We start from the raw sequence: 24,253 nt of genomic DNA on the forward strand, positions 1-24,253 counted from the left end.
ATTAAGGATGGAAGGCTGCAGAGGCATACTTGATCAGAGAGGGACCACACAGAAGGCAGTCGGTGTCTGGAAGCTAGATCAGGCTCCATGTCAGGAAAGAGAGGCAATGAAAACATTAGAAAAGACCCAAAAATAACGGGGACCCCCTTAACACAATTCCTGGTCAAATTATTGCAGATGATCTGCATGTGGATGAGGAAGGGCTGGGCTGGTTGTGCATTCCTTCCTTGTCTCTCCACATTCTAAATATTCTCTCAAAAGGTTCCTTTACTTTCAGGTTTCAAGGCCAAAACAAAACAAAATCAAATAAAATAAAAACCCTAGATTCCTAGAATTTACAAACCAGTATTTTTTTAAATTGTGATAAAAAGGTACCAGATAGAATGGTACTTTTACTTTTTCCAAGTAAAAGCATTAAAAAAAAGTTCATCTATTACCATCATCAATTCCTAAAGTATATTTTAATGCACAAAATGATTTAATGCAAAATGTCTTAGTAAAGATGATTGCACTGTATTTAAATTTATAAAAAAGCAAAGTATATTTCTTGTGGATGAATGAGGACTTCATGGTGTGGTGGGATGACCCCTAAACTAAAGGCTGGTGTATTGGTCCCACAACTCTAATGATGGAAATAGGAATAGATTTCTGCCTTTAAAGGAGGACAAGATACAGATAAATCAATTACCTCAGATGACAGAGGCAAATAGAAAAAGATGACAATGTTGAAGTCATGTCTGTGGGTTTATTAATGGTGATGGTTGGCTAAGTGTCAAGCAGATCTCTTCTGATAAATTGAATCCAAGGAAAGACATATAATAAACAAATTAATACCATAAGGTTAACATTTATGAATATGAATTTTGCTTTTAAGAATTCCATAATCAGCACTCCTACCTAGCTTTATCAGTTACCCTTTTCCACCTCATTGTTGCTCACTGACCTTTGAAGACATTTATTTCAAATCCTATGCTTTAGTTTTGTGAATACCTACCTCTCCAGGTAGCACTTAACTTCACCTCCCTTTTCTTAGAGATGCTATCAAAGCTAACTCTTTTTTCCTTTCAGTGAGACACCCAAACTACCAGCCTTAAGATAATTTAAGACTCAACTAATGCAGTAATGTAGAAATAACCACTTCTCTGATCTCTGCAATTCAATCTGATTTTCAATCCAAATATTTTATAATGATGAAGATAGAGTCCTCTAAATGCTATGTATATGAGCCCTTAGGATGATGTCTATAATGTTAATATATGTAGCTTTTGAAATATGGCAACTACTAACATTGTGCTAAATAAAAACATTACCTATTAAATCTGAAGTTTAAATGTGCACCCCCATTTTCCTATAGAACTTTATATTGACTAAGCACTAACATGTATGTTGCATGTTTACTATGTTGTTCTGAGATAAGCATTACCACAAAGTGAAGAAAATGAAGGGGTGCTTAACTAAGATCATATGCTTGAGCCATTCACTCAATAGATACTGTCCTATCAAAAGTTTTGTTTAGTTAACTTTAGCTTTATTCTGCTCCTAAATTTACCTACCTCCATCAAACACACACACACACACACACACACACACACACACACACCTGAATCAATCCATCTAGATCTAAAATAAAACAAACAAAAGACAAATAAACATAAGTTTTGAAATTAGAAGGCATAGCTCCAATACGTAGATGCATCATCTAACTTGGGTAAGCCTCAGGTTTCTGAAAGTTACCTGAGAATATCATCTATATATTTTCACAGAGCTGCTTTGCAGCTTGCTGATAACAAGTATGTTAGAATTACAGAATACTTCTCTGCACCTTTCATTGAGCTTTGGGAATTTAAAATCCTTTTATGGATTCACTGGAAAGCAAAAACTTGAGTATTAACATTATTCATAGCATCATTGAATATGGTGTGATAGAAAAATTTAATAATGCAAAATTAGAATGATTGAAATAAATTGATTCACTTTACATCATTCTGAGCAGTATTTCTGAGTAACAGTAGTAACAGCGTATAAGTAATCCCAGGGAGAGCATATTGCTTGGTAAAGTAGCAGTAGACAAGGTCACGTGAGGTTACTGGAAGTACTATGTTGTTGAAGTCAGGTTATCTTAGGATACCTGTGGTCTCTATACTGTGACAATACTACTTTGCTTTTCAATGCTGATTTTAAAGTTAAACTCTTAGAGGACAATTCTCTTTCATTCCCTTTAAATTCTTTGGGAAAGCCTAGAACCCTCATCTTCTGAAACAAAGCACTTCAAAAAGGTGGGACATGATGAGCATGCTGAGTCAGAAAAAGATCTTTACATTGATATGGAAACTCAGCAGAAAAGAGGAGCGAGGGAAAGAGGAGACAAAGAGGAGAGCAATGGAAAGTTCTAATCATGGAAGCCGTCAGATTTGGGGATGCAATTTTCTGTAGCACAGATCAACAGAACACACACCACAATTTCTAGCTCATGATAACAAACTCCTAATTGGCTCTCAGTCTTTCTACTGTAGTGTTACACATTCAGGGACATGAAAGATTCAAATTTCTTTGACCTTGGTCAGCTTCATGGTCAACTTCTAGATTAAGAAGGGCAATTCAATAGGGGAAATTTGAGAAGCAATAGATATAGTATTGCTCTTTCTTTCTTCCCCTTTTCATGGAAAAATTGAATGTGTATAGGAGATCTCACACACTACAGGAAATCCCCCAATCATAGAATTCAATAAGAGGATTTTTCCGAGGGCCTCTGAACACAGTAAATCATCTTGATAACTTGTTTGAATTCTCTTTTCATTTGTAATTCTTATGACTCTTTTGATTACCACTGTCTACTTCTGCAGTGGTTCAATACTTACAAGATGCCAGAGGAATGGAAATCTCAAAGCCCTGCTGTGTATTTACTTAAAAAAATTGAGTTCTCCAATTGCCTAGAAAAATGATCTCACCTCTCCACTATTAATAGTAAAAATACCATCAAAAATATACTTCTGTGATGCAATACAATGCCTATAATATAATACAATGATATAATATGGCTATCACCATTTCTCAACCTGACCAACTTTCTGAGCTACCAATACAACGACATCATATTGGGTATTCAATAGCTTTATTTCAGTGTCTCCATAGTCCCTCTAACCTTTTCTATCATTATTCCGAAACTGAATAAGGTTTACATTCTTCAGTGAAAGGAAATATGTGTTTATTTTCTGAGAGCTACTGCTCACCATTTTCATTATTGTTTTCATTACTTTACACACCATTGTGTGTAAGAAGCACCTCTTGCAATTTGAATTGTGCCAAAACTATTTTGCAAACCTCACTATCTTCTTCATAAAGTTGCTTGAAATCTTAACCCTGCACTGGCTTCTATAGTTACTGTCAAGCCTTTCTTGAGCTGCCTCTTGGGTTGGTTAGTATAATAACAAGAAAGAAAAAGAACGCCATGCTTCTACTATCTTTATGCTACCCATTTAGAGCGGGATCTGAAATATATATATTTAAAGACATATCTAGAGAAGGCAGGGAGGAAACCCATAGGACTTAGATTAAGGAAAATAAGCCTCTATGCCATCAAAACAAGAGACGAGGCTACCTAGGACAATGGTTCCCCTATTTTAACCAATCTCATGGGTAAAGGTAATATATAAGATCCTCTCCAGGCCATGCATAAGCTTGGAGATAAGCTCAATGCTCTTACCTACTTGTAATTCCAGCACTTTCTCACTCTGAAAAACCAAGCAAGACAGTGAACATGACACTATTATAGGGATAACATTGATTCCACTATAATTTATAAGACAGCTAATCTTTCAAACACTTGAACACCTGACACCTTACAACTAATTTCCACGTGCTTCTATACCATAGTAAAACCTTATGAGTTAAACCTGTAACAGGAATTATTATTCACAAAGCATGAGATAGAGATTGCATGACATAAAAGGCCTGACTTATAACTTAAAAAACCTTCAAGGTCTGTAGTAAATTTTGCTTTTGCTTTGCTTGGTTGGGTAGTAGGTGGGAACTAGAGAACAATTTTATAGAAACAGAGAAAGAAATGGATGAGAGAGAAAGAACCATCAGTCTGCCTATAACACAGAATGATGGATTTGTGCATTTGGGAGAGAAGGCAGGGGAGCAAGAAATTATTCAGTAATCAAGCATTTCCTTTTCAAATGTTTGATGAGTTTGCAATGGTCTTCATTTTTTGTCTGCACTGGGATAATGCTTCATGAATACTATCCCCTTGGGTTTCTCTACAAATGCAAGATGTGTTTCTTATAGGATTATTCCCCAGAGCCTCATTTTGAAATAAACAGTTCATTGCTTATAAGGTTTTATAGAGTGAGTTCTTGTAACAGATATATGACTCAAAAAATGGCACTGTATAAAAACTGTTCCTGAAGTCTATCCCCCAAACCGCAGAATATCAAACCTGCTCCTTTGTCTCAAGTGAGTCCTGAAGCTCTCTTCCCCCACCCCCCACCCCCGCCTTCTTAGAAAGTAGCACACTAGCAGTATGCAAATTATTTGGCTCCCAAATGCAAATGGCTGCTGATCTATAATATTTCATAGTCTTTCCATAACAGTGCATAATAAAGTAACCCAGCACATAAATCATATAGCAAAGTCCTTTACGCCATAGGTGAGTTCTCAGACTTTTTAACTACCTAGAAAACTGATGATAACACATGAGTTTTTATACTCTGCTCTCTGATTTTGAAGAACCCAAACATGCCCGCACGCGCGCGCACGCGCGCACACACACACACACACACACACACACACACACACTGGCAAGTTAGTGTGCTTGCACAATGCTTGAAAGGATAATGCAAGAAATATAGATTCCTAACATTTATTTTTATGAGCAACGTGTTAAATACTTTTCACTATCCTATTCACTGTTAAGTGCTTTGCTAATATGTAAAACCAATTAATAGTCCCAAGACTCCAGTAACCAAGTATTCTTAACCACTTTTTCAAACATTCAAAATTATTTAAAGAGGTTAAAACTTGCTTCCATCATAGACAAGGAAGAAAATAGTAAATCCACTTTAAGAATAATGAATTACTACCCAGTTATTGCTCAGTGATTGAGCATCAACCCATGAACCAGAAGGTCATGGTTTGATTCCCAATCAGGGCACATGCCCAGGTTTCTGGCTCCATCCCCAGTAGGCAGCATGCAGGAGGCAGCCAACTGATGATTCTCATCATTGATGTTTCTATCTCTCCCTCTCCCTTTCTCTCTCTGAAATCAATAAAAACATATTCAATTAAAAAAAATAATGAACTACTGCCCCAACCTATAGCCCAGACTTAAACACATAGTGAGTTATATATTCAAAAAATACTTTTCCAAATATGGTCCAAAACTTGAGCTGAGAATTAGGTCATGCAGATAAAAAAATATAAACCAAAAAAATGGCCAAGATACTAGGCCATTTGGTCATTGACCTTGAGCATGTCAAATCTGCTCAGTTGCTCTATAGCAGAATTCATGGGGAGAAAATTATGCAGGCAAGATCAACAATAGGAGTGTGAGACCTTCCTAACTCCAGTAGATTCTGGCATAGCACACAAAAAATCGGACAGGGCTGGACAGCAGACTCTAGGACAAGGTCCCCTTGGGTTGTGAGAATTTCTAAGGTGCATGATTAGAAAAGCAATGATCCTTCCCTGTTGGGATTAGAAACCAGAATTCAATAGCAGTATCACGCGTTGATAATATGGCTTCAACCTATTGTTGCCAGCTCAACACCCATCTCTTGGGGAAGGGGTCATTTGTGTGACATAGCAAGCTAGCAGCAGGATTTACAAAATGAGCACTCATGACTGGCAAAGCAGTAACCTCATTCTGCCATGGTTGTTACAGTTAACCAGGTTGGATTTCTTTAAACTGGACCATAGCTAAAATTAAAACTCAAAGGGGACCATTTTGGTCTGTGGGTGTGTATGTGTGCGTGCACGAGTCCAACCTATAGATGACTCTAAATTCACCTACCTGATGCCAAGTAATGAATGACAAATATCACACCTCATTCTACCAGAAATCTGTATCCTCTAAACCCCTAAGAGCTGTGATACAATCACTGAAACTGATGCCAAAAACAAAAACAAACAAACAAAAAGACAGAATTAGGAAGAGCCAGGAGACCAACCCCAGGAAGCAAGTCATGTTCTTCCAAAGCCAAATAGGAGGCCCTTTAATAAGCACAGCCCAAGAGATGTATGATGTCCAGTCCAGAATGTGCAACAAAGCTGCCATCCACGGCAGCAGCTGGGAGGCTGGGAATGGCACACTCCCAAATCTCCCCAAAGACTAGAGAAAGAAGATCCATAAGCCCTGCTCAGCTTCTGGCCTTAGATTCATTGTTAATAGTTTATCTGGGCTATAATTCAATGGTGTTTACCAGGAGTGTGGGAGATCCCAGGAGCATTATAGTGTTGGAATGACCTCTAGCTTTCTACTTGACACATCAGTACTGGACAGCAAGCTCAACATCATGAGACAGTAGCTGAGAAGGCCACCAATTGTCAGAGATGTATATATTGAATTCAGTGCAATCCAGGTGACAGTTATTTTGGAAGAATTCTAGTGCAAGAAAATATAGTATGCATTCCCTTCTTACCTCCCATAAACTCAGGTGTTGTTTGTTTTCTGGGCAGAAACACAGGCTTTGGTTTCTCAAATACTACAAATTTAAATTTAAAAAAAAAAAGGAAAAAAGTAAAAGCTTGTCTTCAGTCCTGGCCCTAGGCCAGCTCCTGGGAATATTCTACATGACAAAAGTGGTTTTGTATTTGTGCCTGAGGCCTTGAGGCCATGCTGCACCAGTGACCAGATAAGTTTATCCTAACAATATGTTTTTTGGCAAATGCCTGTTTTTGCTCTGGGCTGTTGTGTATTGTCTGCTGGAGTCTGAGTAGGGGACAGACTCCTTTCCTGGGGGCAAGCCTATATGACTAACTCCCAATACAAACTTTAAACACCAAGGCTTTAGCTTCCCTGATGGCAAGATTTTGAATGTGTTGTCACATACCATATTGCTGCTGAGAGAATTAAACGTGTCCCTGTATGACTTAACTGGAAGAAGATATCTGGAAGCTTGCACCTCATTTCTTTTGGACTTCCCCTCATGTACCCGTTACCTTTGCTGGTTTTAATCTGTACCCATCACTGCCACACATTGCTTGCCCATGACCCTGTGGCAATTGAGTGCACAGCAGATGGCCAGTACAAAATGTTCAACATGAAATGTTTAGATTTGGAACTGCTATATCATGAGCGGGATACAAGACAATGGGTGCAACCTTCGGTGAGTGGGTCAAAACAGCCATCTAATCAATAGCAATGCTTTCCAGGTTGGTCTTCACTCATTCCTTGGCAGAGAGTGTGTTAACAGAGTGAAATACTTGGCCTCTCTGACCCTATCTTGGTCAAGCCTGCTTTGTTCTTGAATACAGACCTGATAATCATTAGAAAAATTCTGCTTTCAGCTTGAGTTTGTTTTTTCTTTAAGAAGAGTCCCCTTGCCAGAGGATGTCTCTCCTGAGAAAGTGGGGAAAATATGTACAAAAATAATGATAGCTTATTAAAGAGTTATAGGAGTCTTAAGACCAGACTGATATCAGCAAGGGTCAACCACTGGGGACCAAGAGATTTAGAGATTTCCCAATCTTCCTTGGATTCCTGTTGGTGCCCAGGTGTCTGCAATCATTAATCACCTCTTGCCCTGCACATTCTGGACTCTCTCAAGATGGACTTGAGGAACCTCCAAGGTCCCCGTTTTCCCAAGCTGGTACCTTTTTTCTTTTTGAATGTTTTTATTGATTTTCAAAGAAGAGGAAGGGAAAGGAAGAGAAAGATAGAAACATAAATGATGAGAGAGAATCATAATCGGCTGCCTCCTGCATGCCTCCAGAAGGATCGGACTGTGACCTCCTGGTTCATGGGTCGACACTCAACCACTGAGCAACACCATCCTTGATTAATAAACTTGGAAGGTGGCACCTTCTTGATTAATAAACCTTTCCTTACTCTAAACTCTGACATTTTAAATACTGGCCCTTTGAAATGTGGAGCACATGGACTTTGGACTTGTAAGAGATGCTGTTCAGATTTGCCAATTACCTCAGGATGTATGGAAAAGTAATGGCCTCTCTCCTGCTGTGCTTAAGGACTTTGATAAAACAGCACGATGATGCGACAGAACTTTGGCTTCAGTCCTACCAGCTCAGCTCTGGGGCAAGCAGGGGTTGGGGACCAAGCTATGTGGTTGCAGTTTAATGATGTTGCAGGTAGAAGTAGAATTAGCCACATCACCAGTCATAAACGGTGAAGAAACAACTCCCTCTTGGCATCCTTTAGAAACTGTTGTAAAGTTAAGTCTTGTCCTTGACCTTAAATGCCTTAAGCACAGCCATTGTCAGTTTCATGGGGCATTCCAGGGAAGCCAACCTGCAGATAATCAGTGTTGCACAAGTCAATCCTTTCCTCTTGGCAGGCAATAAAAGTATGTAGGGTCTTCAAGGTTTTATAAGACATTATCCCTGTCCTAGAAAAGTTTGCAGATCCACAGGGTGACACCTGGCAGCACTGAGATAGTTTTAGCATCAGTGAAGGATATTCACTGCAGAGAGGCACTGCTTGGAATCACTCAGTTTCAAATGTAATAGTTACTTCATTCCAGTTTAGCATGATCACAATGCCTGAAGAACCCAGTCTACTTTTGTTATTCTCTGGATTTTCTTTGACAATTCATCCTTAATAGGAAAGACTTTTTAAGTTATCCTAAGTAACCCCAATATATTTTAGTTGATATTTAATGAATCCATTATTATAGATACTATCAAAGGTTTGCTCAAAGGCAACTCTAGGTTGGGAAAGAGACAAAAACTTTAAGGAAAGTATATTCAAATACTATCCCTAACTCCTAATACTTTGGCCCTAGACCAGTGGTCGGCAAACTCAGTCAACAGAGCAACAAACTGCAGCTCGCGAGCCGCAGTTTACCGACCACTGCCCTAGACTAATCACTTCATCTCCCAACATCCTGATTGCCTTATTTACAAAATGAGAAAAGTAGAAGCGCTTACTCATCAGAATGCCAGCATGTTTATGGAGTGATATTTTTATTAACCAACTTGAAATATGTAAATTACAACAGACAGCAAGTTACATATTGTTTTCCAATATGTAACTTTGCCTGAGGAATTTTGTTTCCTCCCCTAAACACCAAGCAGATTCATTTAATGTCTAAATCACTCTTTCTTTCTGACAGAAATCCCTTCTACCCAGCATTTTAAGTCATGTGGCATTTTTGTGTTTATATAATCCTCATTTCCACAATAAGGCTGTAAGCTCCCGAAGGGCAACTGACATGCCTAATACTTCTCTGTATCCCTCTAGTACCCAAGGCATTACTAAGATCCTGGTAGAAACTCCTTAGGTATTCGTTGAGTAATAGAGTAATATCACTACTAGACAGCTAGGAGGACAGCACAACATGTTTCCTCACACTTAATTCTCACAGTTACATGATCAGGTAGCAAAACTCCAAGTACTCATCCTCTCAGGGTTTGAGCCGCCAAATCATTGCTCCTTTAGTTGAGATGGGTGGTTGATGCAGCAGGATCATAATCACAACCCTCTGAGCCAAACACCAGGAGGCTAATAGAAACTGTTTTTGGAGAGAAAAAACATCCTGTTGTGCTTTATCTCCAAAATGTCCCAGCAGGCATAAGGACCTCCTACTAGATGAGGATTTTAAAAGAAGGCCTCCATGGTCAAGACAATTATCACATAACCATACTTTTTGTTACCCCCAGTGGTTGGATGAATGGACAGATAGAACACTCCCAGCATAAGTTTTCATTTGCTTCTAGCCAGCCGTGGGCAAACTACAGCCCGCAGGCCGGATCCGGCCTGTTCGGCTGTTCTATCCAGCCCGCGGAGCCGAAAGAGCGGAGGGTTCTCTTGCTCTCCCCTCCGCTCCTTTACTTTGAATTTATATTAGTTCAAACAAACACTCCATCCATGCTTTTGTTCCGGCCCTCCGGTCCAGTTTAAGAACCCATTGTGGCCCTCGAGTCAAAAAGTTTGCCCACCCATGGAGGCTCTAAAAACACAATGCCCCTGTAGGTAACAATGACAGAAAAAAATAGTTCCATCTCGTGTGGCCATTAGATTTTCAGCTCTTATTTCAACTGTTAAATAAACCTCCTTGAGATAATGGACATTTTTCTGGTTAGGGGTATAGAAATAGCTAGTGCGTTACTTAGTGTATAGAACATTCAATGTGGAAATGGATTTTTTTTTTCTATTAAAACAATACCAACTTGGCCAAATATAGTTTACCTATCAATTCTCCCATTCACATGGTGCAAACTTATATACTTTCACCTAAAAAACTCTAGTGTTTTTAGATTCTCCCAATTTAGCTTTGCTAAAGAGGCAACATGAGCCTGGCCGGTGTGGCTCAGTAGATAGAGTGTAGGCCCTCTGACTAAAGGGTCCTGGGTTCAATCTTGATCAAGGGCAGGTAACTCAGTTGCAGGTGAGATCCCCGGCCCTGGTCAGAACACTGCAGAAGGCAACCAATCAATGTGTCTCTCTCATATCAATATTTCTCTCTGTGTGTCTCTCCCCCTCCTTTCCACTCTCTCTAAAAATCAATAGAAAAATATCCTCAGGTGAGAATTAACAACAAAAAAGAGGCAACATGAAAAGCAATAGATTATATTGCTGTGAGTGGGAGACAGATGACAGACAGCAAAGGATATCAATTAAGAGGAGAGACACCTTGCAAAGAGGGAAAAGTCAAGACTATTCACTGGTCATATTGCCTCATTCACTGCGCTCAGGATTTCTATCTTTCTGATCTTTCTTAACCTATTTACTCAATGTATATCTTAGATCATTTACTGAATAGGGTAGGTGTTCACTGGATGAACAGCCTGAGTGGTCTTATTCTTTATAAACTCAGGAGCTTTCAATTTGTGTGGAGTAAATGGAGTTATAAAGTGTCTTGAAGTTCTAAGACCCTCTCCACTTAGTCTTAAACATCCAATGCAAAAAGAACTGTCATCTGCTGCATCGTAGTACACCTCACTCAAGCCAAATCAGATTCCCTGCCATTTCCCATCCTTGTTCTTCATGCATCAGTGTTAATGTCTATGCTTTGCTGCCCTCTGCTGGCCTCTTGGGAACTAGCTACTCGATAAACAAAAATGAAATGGTTATTCCCTTGTTGGGTCTTGTATTCCAGTTCAAAGGAAGAAAAATGTTTACACATAGTCTATATTGAAAATAAACATTAAAACCCAAATTATTAAAACAAGGATAAATCAAAACAAACAAAATTTACTCTTCAGTAAGCGTAAGTGGAATTCTGTAATCTGCATTTAATAACTAAATTTATTTCCCTGAAATACTGCAGTAGTTTGCAATAGCAATAGAGAGGGGACAGCCTGCTGCCTTTTTAACCGATGAACATTCAGTTGGCAATGAACATGTTTCTAAAACATTAGAGCAAATATAAAAATTCCTTCCTGTTCTCACTTATGCAAAACTTTTACCCCTTCTCTCCTCACACTATTAAATTCTGGAAACATAAGACAGGGCAGATATTTTATCATTCTAACATCTCCAAAATGAATGAACATGGTACATTTATTTCTAAGCATAACACTGCAATAAAATAGTTACAATTAAGTTGTTTAGAATCCTTATAGAACCCTATAGGATTTAGGCATGCAACCAAAACTGTTTTATTTGATATTCCACATATATGTGGTAACCAAAACATAAAGGCAAAAGTGAGCAGCATCAAGCCTTTATTTAAGTAAAAAGAATAGCTATTGGGAAAATACTGATTCAGGCACAAACCCAAATAGGGTTCTGATTAGGACATGGAAGTCACTGGGATTTTATTAAAAAGAGAAGGGAAATAATTACATGAAAAGAAGAAATAAATTTATGTTAGTGTTAGTAAGTCAATGAAAGAATTTCTATAAGTGCAAACAAGCTAAGTTATTCTTTAGCTGTACATGATGATGGTGCTAATTCTAAAGAATATCTTTATTCAGCCTGGTAGTCAGGATATCTGATTTCCTGTTAGATTTGTAAATAGTTGTTTGAAATACAATCTTGGTTTGGCCCAGTCCAAAGGTTGTTTTACCCAGTTCAAACATGCCAAATGTTTTTTGAAGTAAGAGATGCAAGGCAAATCCTCTGGTGTCCTAACTCTATTTTAAAATGTCTCCACTTATGTCACGTTTTCACATATACAAGGTAAAATATTTTTCATTCTATACTTTTGTTATTGTCCAGAACATTCTTCTTAAAGTTTAAGGATCACAATTATAAAATATCATTAGATGAATTTACATAAACTCCATGCTACGTAAGTGATTAAGTTAGAACATAAATCACAATTATTCATCTTCACATGAAGAATACAAAATGATAGAAAGTCTCTTAAAGGTTGATTTTTAAGTCACCTTTGAAGGGGTTCAGAACAGGCCTCCCCAAGATGTGCCACTTTGGCATGTGAATTATTTTGATTGGAAGGCAATGGAGACCTTGCCTTCAGGCTCGGGAGAAACGCCCGCCCTCCCTTAACTGCCTAAAAGAATCTAAATTGGGGGCTTTGCCCATAATCAGAGTTATGGCCAGAAATAGCCACCTATAATGGTAGGGCCAATTACTGAACATCTGCCTTCCTGTTGTCCTGTGATATTCTCTCCTCCCCTCTGAAGCCTCAAGGGATCTTACCTCATTCCTTGGCTCAGGATGCCATGTATATGAGCTCAGAAGTATGATTCTACGCAGGAATGAGGTTCATGATCACTTTCACTAAGAGAGGCTAAAGAGGCTAATATAGAAAGAGAACATCATTATTATTATCACCACTATCAATATAATCACAATATATTGAGCATATTCTACATTATCAAATAGAGAACTCAATGCTATACTTTTATAATTTCATTTAATTCTCCCAACACTATTAAGTAGTTATTATCATCTTTACCTTACAGATGAGAAATGTATGGCTCAGAAAATGTACTATGCAGCAATAAAAAGGAAGGATCTCTTATTCTTTGAGACAGCATGGAGGGACCTGGAGAATATTATGCTAAGTGAAATAAGCCAGTCAGAGAAAGACAATTATCACATGATTTCACTCATATGTGGACTCTAATGAATAAAATAAACTGTTGAACAAAATAGATCCAGAGACATAGAAGTATGGAGCAGACTGTGAAATCTCAGAGGGATGGCTGGGGTAGGTGGGTTGGTGGGATGAGATCAACCAATGAAGTTGTATGCATACAAGCATAACCCATTAACACAGACAATAGCGGGGTGGAGACCTGAGGTAGGAGTTGGGGTGGGCTATAAGGGTTCAATTGGGAGAAAAAAGTAAACGTACTAGTATGTAATACAACAATAAATATTTTAAAAAATAAAAGAAAGAAAATGTAGGTTATACCATAGGCTACAGTGTTTCCAACCCAAAGCTGTCTCCAGGTTCATGATTTTCTTATTAATGATTAGTTCTATATATTTAAAATGTTTTATTTTACCAATACAAAATATCAAATATATTTCAAAAGTTGAATTATTAACACTTTTAAAAATACTCATTTTTTCTTTGTATGTGTATGTGTGCATATAAAACTTAGAGAGTGAACATATACAAGGTCATGTTGATAACTAAATTTAATTATATTATTCTTGGGCACTTCACCAAGTAGCTCTAATAATTATGAGAAGCTTTTTGCTGCTTTTGGAACACCCAGAGCCATCCTTCTGTCCAATTGAGCCACTCAGTTCCAAGTATCTTTGATTCTTAAAGGTCACATTTTGGGTGTTATTTCTTCTATGTAAACAGAACTCAATCTTGCAGAGACTTCAGGAACCTGAAATATGGATTCTCTTGATAAAAAGGACACTATTGAGGATCTCTTTTAAAATCTATTCACAAAGTAAGATTCAAAACAAACTTTACCACATCATATACATAAGTTCAAATTAAGTTCTTGCGTTTTTCTTATGATAAGCAAGCACATAAAGTATAATTAGAAGCATCAGCTGGAGCCCAAATATGTAAAAGTTCATGTTCTCTGATATTTCTTGGGGAGAAAAAAAAAAAGGTAACACTGTTCCTTGTGAACTGTCAAGGGGAAAAAATCAATTTATAAAGAATTTACTTGATGGCACCGAAACTTCTGGTGAGAAATAAAATCTAAAAATATGATTAAAAGCAAAGTAAAGTGGGCTTTCCATTCAGCTTGTCTTGGAAGGCATCCTCTAAGTCAGCAATTTTCAACCTTTTTCTCATCAGAGCACACTAAAAAATTAATTACTAAAATTCTGCGGCACACCAAAAAATATGTTTTTTGCCGATCTAACAAAAAATAGGTATCATTTTGATTCATTCAGACTGGACAGCTATTGTTGTGTTGGCTGTTGTCATTTTTTTATTTGACAATCTAAGGGAATAGGGGGCAGTGCTACTGAATAAACAGTCAGGTATGGCACGCACCTTGTGAAAATCACTGCTCTAAGAAAAATTGATCTACAATATAACTAATCAACATAATTTGCTTTACCTCTGTTTTGTCAGAGTACAAAAGTTTATGTCAGGAAAGCTTTCCGAGATAATCAATCCTAAGAGAAAAATGGGTCAGGAAGAGCACATCATGAATAAATGCTTCATTAGACAATTTAAAGTCACTGTTTTTAGCACTGCCACATCCTCACCTGCAACATTTCCCCATCCTGTTTTACTGTAATTTATTTTTAATAACAAAACAACTATGATTAAAGCAATCCATCATACAAATTGTGTTTTACTATCTGTTCCATCACTGTTTAACCTACTTATTACCAGTTTCCCATGGCCTGTAATTAAGCAAAGTTTTTCTATGTCACCATTAACTTCAGCTAATCAAGGTTATCCTCTGCTTATTAATCACTTTTAAAATGTCATTTCGAAGTCATGAATCAAGTTGAGGGAGAAAGTGATGGCTGAAATGTATCTTTTTGGAAGATACAGAGTGATGACAGTAACTCTTACCTACAATATGGAAGTGTTGTTTCAGAAAATACAAGACTTGAATAGAAATAACCTCTAGCCTTATGAATCCTAACTTTTATTTAGTGACTACTATATTTTCAGACAGGTTCTTTGCTAAGCACTACAGATTCACAGATACATTCCTCACAAGATTGTACAAGAAGAACAAAGTTATGTAAGGTGTTTTAAATCATCTGGCTAATAACAGACAATGCCAGGTCTTGAGTTTGATTTGGGTAACTCTGAAGTTTAATCACTCTATTCCTCTGCAATTATCATAAATTGTCCCTTGTAGCTGTGCTTTCTTAGGGGATGGAATAGTGTCTTACTTAGACACTATTTAGGTGGTGTGTGTGTGTGTGTGTGTGTGTGTGTGTGTGTGTGTGTTTAATGAAGGACTTCTATAGTTCATTTTCATTCAATATAAAATCCGACATTTTCTATAATTGTTTTAACTTTCAAATTTTTAAATTTCAAATTTTCTAATTTGTTGATCTGACTTTAAAAGCTAACTACAGCAACAGTGTGATAGATGTAAATTTACCTGAAAAGGACCATAATCTATTCAGGTCATTTAGTTAGCAAACAATAGAAATCCACTTCAAACTGGCTTAAGGAAAATATACTGGTAAGTATAACTAAACCATGGGAATGACAGAGATGACATAGAAGACAACCAGAATATAAACTCTAGAACCAGTTTCCTCTAAACATCTGTCATCTTATTTCTCTTGCTGAGGCTATTTTTTTAATGAGGTAGGGTTGGTCCTCAGAACTTCTGGGCCCCAAAGCTTACATCTTTGTAACCAGAGATAAACTCTTCATCCTTAGATCTAAGTTTAAAAATCCCATGAAAGACCCACCCCTCATTGGTTCAATGTGGGCCCCATGCCCGCCAAAGGGACAGAGTGATATGATCAGGAAGGTTTGAGTAGCTGCTCACTGCTGTCATAAAGGAGGCATGTTGAATTTATTGACTTTGGATTTAAAATAACATATTTGCTTAATTAGCTTTTAACTAAAAAAAAATGGCATAAATCATTTGCTATGACCTCAATCAGCCTATTATTTGTACTTAGACTTAAATGGTTTCTAACTATCCTTGCATCTCTTGCATATTACTTCCTGAAGTGTCAAAGTCTTTTATTGAAGCATCTGATTGACTGAAACAGATCATATACATGTTGGTTTTAAAGAAAAGAGGGAGATGGAGGATCTCCCACTAAGGATTTCATAGTGGAAGATATGGACTATTGGTTCAATAATTCTACATAACAATGTACTGTATACGGGGTTTTCAGGAAGAAGGGCAAATAAATGAATACCAATTACTTAGTGTGATTAAGACTATTTTATTTCATTAGTCACTAACATTATTTTTTCAATGTTTTCAACGTACTCATTTTGATATTAAGTTGACCATAAGTACAACTAACAATTACAATTGGTTTAATCTACCCTGATGGCTGGCATAAAAAAGAGTGCTTACTCTGTGATCATGGCATAATTGAATCTGGATGAATTCTCTTTGTCAAACAATGATACACATTCACAATAGGGTAATTTGTAGTGGCTGCACAGTGGAGACTTTTTTGTTTATATCTCAAATGGAAAATTATAGAAAATGTGTACTCTTGAACTCTGCAGAGATGGGGGCTATCAGAAGAGGTCGCAGTTGCGAGTAGAGAGAAGACTAGAAAGAGAACATTTCTGAGGAGTATCTCTTTGTAGAAGGCAGTGATGGGAGTCCCTCAAGGTTCACCCTCAGATGAGGAGCAGAGAAAGCTGGTGGATAGCCATAAGCTTCGTTGGCTGGGCCTTAAGTGAGATTATACAGAGAGCCTCTGTATTTCCAGACAAAGAAGGTTGCGATGTAAAGAAAAGCCATTGCACTGGGCTCAGTGTGAACTCTAGGCATTTGTCAGAATCAATGGTGCACGAATGCACCATGGAGGAGATGTGGACAACACGCAGAAGTGAGCTTACTCCTGGCTCAAGAAGGCAGGGAGGCGATTCCAGCAAAATGAGAGTTTATTGAGAGTGGGCAGCCAGGGAGCTGGAGACTGAGGGGTTGTGGCCACCTGACGACTGTCCACACTCAATCTGTGTATAGGGAAGCCCAGCAAGGGATCTGTGAGGAGAGCACAGGTGACCTACAAGAAAGACTCCAACCTTCTGCCAGGCATAGGAAGCCAAAACCTCTTGAGCAGACACATGTGTTGTAAAGGTCAGCAGTCATCCAGCGGTTATTTTCAATTCACCTAAACACAGGTACTGGGCAACTTGGTTGGTCGGGAAGTGAATTGCAGAATTGTAAAGAATTGCTAAAGATTGTAAAGAATTGCTAAATTCTTGCTGTTGTAGAAACTAGAATGTGTGGTGCAAATTCTAATTTGTGTTCAGGGAACTTATTTTAACTTAAGAGTCAAATTTCTGGAGAGAACGTGACAGAATCTGATGGTTGTAATTTTGTAATTGATGCATAGACTCCGCAGGTTCACACTCCAGGTTACTAGTATGCAGGATTCCACTTTAATAATTTTGTTTCTTTATCAGACAAAATTATTAGTGAAATGTAAGAAATTTTGAACTCTCACATCCACAAATCTCTCGTTTTGATCCACATGGCTGTCTTTGAGTCTCTCTTCATACAGAAAATTAGGACAGTTGCACCACCCATCTCCTTCTAAAGACCAAGCCAAGCATGCCCAGGGACTCTGGCCTTTCTAGGGAGGTATCTGAGTCGTCTCTCCAGGATTCCGTGAAAGAATTAAGCCCCAGTGTCCTAAGGCATCCATGATATGTAATAAATTACCATCTCTCCCCTGAATCCAAAACAGTGCTCACCATGTACAAACTCTGGAAGAACTGCGAAAAAGTCACTCAAGCATTTTCTGTATTCTGTGGTTAGCACGAGAAGCCCAAATTGAAAAATACACACCTCTGCCCTGTGATGGGCAGCAGGCTGACTTCTCTCTTGGCTAAGATTGTTTGAACAATCTTATTTCTTGGTATCATTGTCTGTCTCTCCTCTGTCTCCCAGAGCTTTTTGTGTTGTTTACATTAAACTGAGCTAACTTTTTATCTCCCCTGCTTCATAATTCTTCAATCTCTAGCAAAGAAGCCATCAAAGTTGGCTAAGAAAATGATATTCACTTTGAATTTCTCCAACTCGTGTTTTAGAAAAAGAAAGTGACAGAATAAGGATGCTCACTCCATATTTGTAAGTTTTGACTGCTTGCTTGCACAAACATGGTCTATCACAGAGAACCTGGTACCACCAACAGGAAAAGGAGATTCAGCCAAAATGATGGGACAGAAGAGTATGAATTCCAGAGAAATAGGGGTAAAATATGAGTTAATTTGCAGAACTGTTTTCACAGAATATAGGCATTTATATAATGTTCATAGTAATTTTAAGTCTCTTGTGAGTGAGAAGAATGATGGAAACCTCAGGGCTTAGCTACGAATAGATGGAGCACACCGGATGAAAGGAAAGTGATGCAGAGAAAATCTCCGATGTCTGCTATATGTGCCTGAGTCACCTGGAACCATGGGTAGGTAAGGAATTGTTCCTATACAAAGTTAAAAAGAAAAGCTTCTCATTAGACTGAAACTCATGTGATTGGGTGTCATTGGAAAATACGATTCAACATGTATACCGCTGAGGTGACAAAGCAAAAACAAAGTAAGAAAACGCAATTCTAGTTCCAACTTTAGCCATCCAAAAGCTATGCCAGTTTGGGGAAAAAATATGTCACTTGCCTTTTCTGAGACTTACTTTCCCCGTCATGAAGTAATCCTAAGAATTTTATAACCCTAATAAATCCTATGATGCTCTCAAAAAATCCACTTAAGGCAATGCGTATTTAAAGCAAAATCAATCATTATTTTATTTCCAAGAGTAGAAAAGAGGGCAGAACAGTACCTCTCTTGGCAGAGTCTGTCTCCCCATCATAAAAGCAGCCCTGACAAGCGCCTTGTATAGATAGTGCACCTGCATCCCATGGGATCACACGTGCAGACTGAGAAAAAGAAAATACTGCACATGGCATGTGATGACCACCGATGCTGGTTCACACGTTGAGTATAGAAAAAGACGATGGCAACAATATGATTATGCTGAAATGCACAATAGAATCAGAAGTCAGTATTCAGAATACTCGATTTTAAGAGATGCATATGTGTGAGATTTTAGTTTGGAGGAATAAACATATAGGAAGTAATATCAAAATGGGTACATGATAGGGCAAATCATATTAAAGAAGTAAAATATGTATGTCAGAAAAGATGTGTATATTATGTATAATATGATATATATTAAGTTATTTATATATGAGCTATAATATATAGCTCATAGGATTTTATAGTCATGTGCATTGATATAATATATATGAGATGAAAATTATATATCAGAATTTATAGTGTTAAAATATAATTAAACATATATTTACGCTTGTGTGACTATGAGTATAAATTGTATATAATATATAACTCTATATGTAACATAAATGTTTTAGTTCTTCAATTTATTCTGAAAAGTAAACTTTTCTCCTATGTATCAGAAAAGAAAACCCCAAAATAGAGACATAAATTCACAGAATGAATTCTTTATCCTTGTATTTATATTGAGGACTGCTAAATATGCTATAAGAGAAAAGAAACTTTCTCCTAGAAAGAAAGCTAATTTTTTTAAAATATATTTTTATTGATTTCAGAGAGGAAGGGAAAGGGAGAAAGAGAAACATCAATGATGAGAGATAATCGTTGATCGGCTGCCTCCTGCACGTCCCACACTGAGGATGGAGCCCATAACCCAGCATGTGCCCTGACAGGGAATCAAACCCTGACCTCCTGGTTCATAGGTCTATGCTCAACCACTGAGCCACGCCAGCTGGGCAAGAAAGCTAATTTCTAAACAAGTAAAACTGCGCTGTAAATACTATTATATGATGGACCAAAATTTCTTCAAAATATTAATATGAGATGACTTTTCCATTTACCCTAGGAATAATAACAATATTCCTGCTGTTTAAAAAGTATTCTAATGCATTTTATTTATAAGATTATGTTCATAAGAAATGTACTTACTCACGGTTTTCAGAAGAAAACTTACATCTATATTTATGGTCTATAAAGCATAGTAATTTATGGACCAGATAATCATATTTTATATTCTTTCCCAATTTTTAATTTCTTCTCTGACTTTATCTCTTAGGTTTGACAAATATAGGTAGTCTTAAGTTGCCCTCATTCATTCATTTATTTCTTCATTCCTTTATTCCATCATTTATTCATTCAATACTGAACTTCTATTACATAGCAAGACACTGAGATATGAAGGAGTAGGAGGGGATGGGGAACAAAGAGGTAGAGGAAAAAGAGGAGAAAGTGGAATGACCAGACTCCCTCATCCTCCTAAAGCTTGTAGCAATCCTTTAGTGACCCTCTCTCCCTGCCTCTCTCTGTCCTAGGTTAGCTTTCTCTAATCTTACACCTTTGCTTTCTATTCAGATCATTCCTAAGATTATCTCCTTGTCAGCATTTCTCAAGACCTAAACCACTCCCACTGAATGGCCCATCAACTTTTTAAAGTTGCCCATGCTAGGGCATCATCATCTTTCTTTCCTTTCTCACTATGACCCTCTGCTCTCACTGGCACCACAATTCTCTGTTACCCAGGTTCCAAATCTGAGATTCTTTGCTGGAAGTTTTAATCCAGCATCTTGAAGGGGTTCAGGAATCTGAAGAAGGTGCTGTGTGTAAATAAATAAAGAGTCCAGAGACGAAACATAATTTTGGAAAGTATTTTGGGGGGCCAGAGGAGCTTGGCTAAAGGAACCAAGTTCTCTGGTCTCTCTGGACCCCTTGCTTTTTATTAACACAAATTGTCCTAAAGCAAGGTAGATATACATATCAAAGGGCAAGGTTTAGTATACAGAATCCATTGTCAAATTGGGGGAACTGCCTCTGGCTGTTCAGGTGTTTGGCCAGTAGGAGGCAATAACATGTAGACTGAAATGCGGTCAGCTGTCTGGCAGCAAGCAATCACTTATGCATCCTTTTCAGGTTTGGGGAAATGCCCTCAGTCATTTCCAGATGATTCAGCCCTGCTGGCATGCTGGAATTGGCTTCCGGCAATTCTTAAGTGATTTTTCACTCTTTCCTAATATAATGACTAGTTGCCCACACTGCATCTATTCTATTCCTACAATATTTCATATTAGTTTTTCTTCCCCCACTTCTCAAACTCTAAATCTAAACCTTTATATCTCTTGTCTGGGTTATTTGAACACCTTCAAAACTGACTTTCTCACCTCTTAGATGTCCATATTGATCCAGTATACAACTTTCCAGAAACTTTCCCCAGAATATTACTTTAATCTTTGGGTAAATTTCATTACTTTGTCTCTAAAATCTTCAGTCCCATAGCTTACAGGAATATTTGGTGACTAAAATTAGATAATGAATACAAAGTGCTTAGTGGAATGCCTACCACATAGTAAGAATTCCATTATAATTAACTATTTCTATATGTCATTGCTTGCAAAAACTGTGTCAAATTATTCTGCTCTCCACTTAGCTGTTCTTTTTTAATGCCTTTGTTGCACAATAATTAAGAGCTTTGCAGCTAGACTGTCTAGATTCAAATCCTATGAATTCCAATGTTATCCTTGGGTAAATTGCCTAACCTCTTTGTGCTTCCATATCCTGGATCTACATAATTGTGATGATAATATTAGTATCTACTTCAGAATGTTATTGTAATGATTCAATAATTGCTGCATACAAAGCAAGTATAGGACAAATGTTAAATATTGAATTAATGTTAGTATTATTAATAGCTATTCACAGTCTCCCATGATCCTTCTCCAACGTACCCATCAAACCTTGTCTCTCACTCTTCCTGTTTATAAACTCTCTGTTTCATCCCATCAGAGCCAATATTTATTTCCTGTACATACCCTACTGTGCTTTTCTACTGGTGTGTTCAAGCTCTTCACTTAGGCTGTCTTTGGTCCTATCCCTTCTAGATGAAAGTTCCCCAAAAAACACACCTTTCCCATATTTGTATATCTAAAGTGCCTTCCACATAGGAAAAATTTAATAAGTATTTGTAGGAAAATATATCACTCGAGTATTTTAGTGTGCCACTCTGTTAGTTTATGGTGCTTCTAAACAATTGAATCTTGAATTGATTTGTATGTGGTAATAATCGGATGCAGAGATAAACATATAATCTATCACTTGCCCTATTTTGAAGAATGTATTTGTCATTTAAGAATAAATAATAGCATTTTTTTCATGAATCAGGTAAAATAATTTACTACTCACAAAACAGCTTCAGATTGGGCTTTTGTATAAACTTTTCTTTTTTGAGTTTTTCTTATAGAAATTTCAATTTTTTTTTTTTTTTTTTTTTGGTTTATGGGACTCACCAAACCTGCTTTTCAAGATGAGTAAATCATTTTACAAGCAATAGAAGTGGTCTGGGTTTGGTTTAGATTGTTTTTGTGTATGTGCATGTTTCTTTTCTTTCATTTGTTTCCAAGTTATATTTTTATGTAATTGTTTCAAAAAATCTGAGTAAGTCCATGCATTGGCCAGAGAAACTGCCTGGGATTCCAGCTGCCCTCCATCTCACTCAGCCACAATCCCCACTGTTTTTTACAGCCAGAAGCTATGGAGACTTCTCCCCTCGCCCCCCCCCCCCCCCCCCCCGCCCCAGCACTTAAACCCTGGGCTGGGGGCCTGGTGTGGTGCTAGGACCCCTCACTTCTCAGGGGGGACCTCTGCTGCTGAAATATCCTCCTGATTTTTAACAACCACATTGGGGTGTAGGACCAGCCAGTTCCCCTACTGTGTCCTTTCTACCAGTCTCTATGTAACTTCTTCTTTATGTCCTTAGTTGTAGGATTTCTGTTCAGATAGATTTCAGGCAGTTCTGAATGACGGTTGTTCTGTGGTTTAATTGTAATTTTGATGTGGTTGTGGAAGGATTCGAATACTGCATTTACCTACACTACCATCTTGACCTGAACTTCATTTTGCTCCTCTTAAAAGAACATCAATAATATTAGGACCCACCTGATCTTAACTTCATCACAATTGAAAAGTCCCTATTCCGGAGTTTCTGCAGCGGCGGCCATGGCTTCCTGTCCCGCGAGCTCCCCGCGGCGCCATGAGCTGCGTCAACCCGCCCACCGTGCTCCCGGCTCCCCCAGCAAGGCCCGGGGGCAGATCCCGGTGATTCTCGGACCCATGTTCTCAGGAAAAAGCACTGAGCTGATGAGGCGGGTCCAGCGCTTCCAGATTGCCCAGTACAAGTGCCTGGTGATCAAATACGCCAAGGACATGCGGTTCAGCAGCAAGTTGTCCACGCACGACCGGAACACCATGGAGGCCTGCCAGCCTGCCTGCTGCTGGACGCGGCCCAGGAGGCCATGGGCATGGCTGTCGTCAGCATCGACGAGGGGCAGTTTTTCTCGGACATCGTGGAGTTCAGCGAGACCCTGGCCAACGCCGGGAAGACGGTCATCGTGGCTGCGCTGGACGGGACCTTCCAGAGGAAGGCCTTCGGGACCACCCTGCACCTGGGGCCGCTGGCCGAGAGCGCGGTGAAGCTGAACGCGGTGTGCATGGAGTGCTTCCGGGAGGCCGCCCACACCAAGAGGCTGGGCCTGGGAGGAGGTCGAGGTGATTGGAGGAGCTGACAAATACCACGCCGTGTGCCGCCTCTGCTACTTCCGGAAGGCGTCGGGTCAGCCCGCCGTGCTGGATGGGAGGACAAGGAGAACGGCCCGGCGCCGGGGAAGCCGGGGGAGGCCAAGCCTGGGGAGGCTGTGGGCGCCAGGAAGCCCCTGTTCCCTCATCAGACCCTGCAGGGCAGTCCCGCCAACTGAGCCTGGGGGGTGCTGGCGCCCCCTAGCGGACACCTGCCTGGCGCGCTGAGCCGCCTCAGAGGAGGAAGCGGGCCGGGGGAGCCTTCACTGGCTGTGGCATGCTGTCTGAGGCCCTTGCCCTGCGGGTGGCCGCAGTCCATTCCCTCTTTGCCTGCCCACCCGCCTTTCTCAGCTCCCTTCCCAGCTGCTGGGCCCCTCGTGGCACCCCGGGCTGCAGCCGGCCCTGCGCTGCGGCTCCGGTTCTGGTCTTGG

General features: G+C 38.9%; 1 pseudogene across 1 annotated transcript; it reads left to right on the forward strand.

Moving 5' to 3' along the window:
- The first annotated feature begins 23,280 nt into the window (after positions 1-23,280).
- LOC308249233 (thymidine kinase, cytosolic-like) lies at positions 23,281-24,001 on the forward strand (annotated as a pseudogene). Its single transcript has one exon. The product of its transcript is annotated as a thymidine kinase, cytosolic-like (transcript).
- Positions 24,002-24,253: the final 252 nt, after the last annotated feature.

The sequence above is a fragment of the Plecotus auritus genome (assembly GCF_963455305.1).
Source record: "Plecotus auritus genome assembly, chromosome: 5".
NCBI classification, from domain to species: domain Eukaryota; kingdom Metazoa; phylum Chordata; class Mammalia; order Chiroptera; family Vespertilionidae; genus Plecotus; species Plecotus auritus.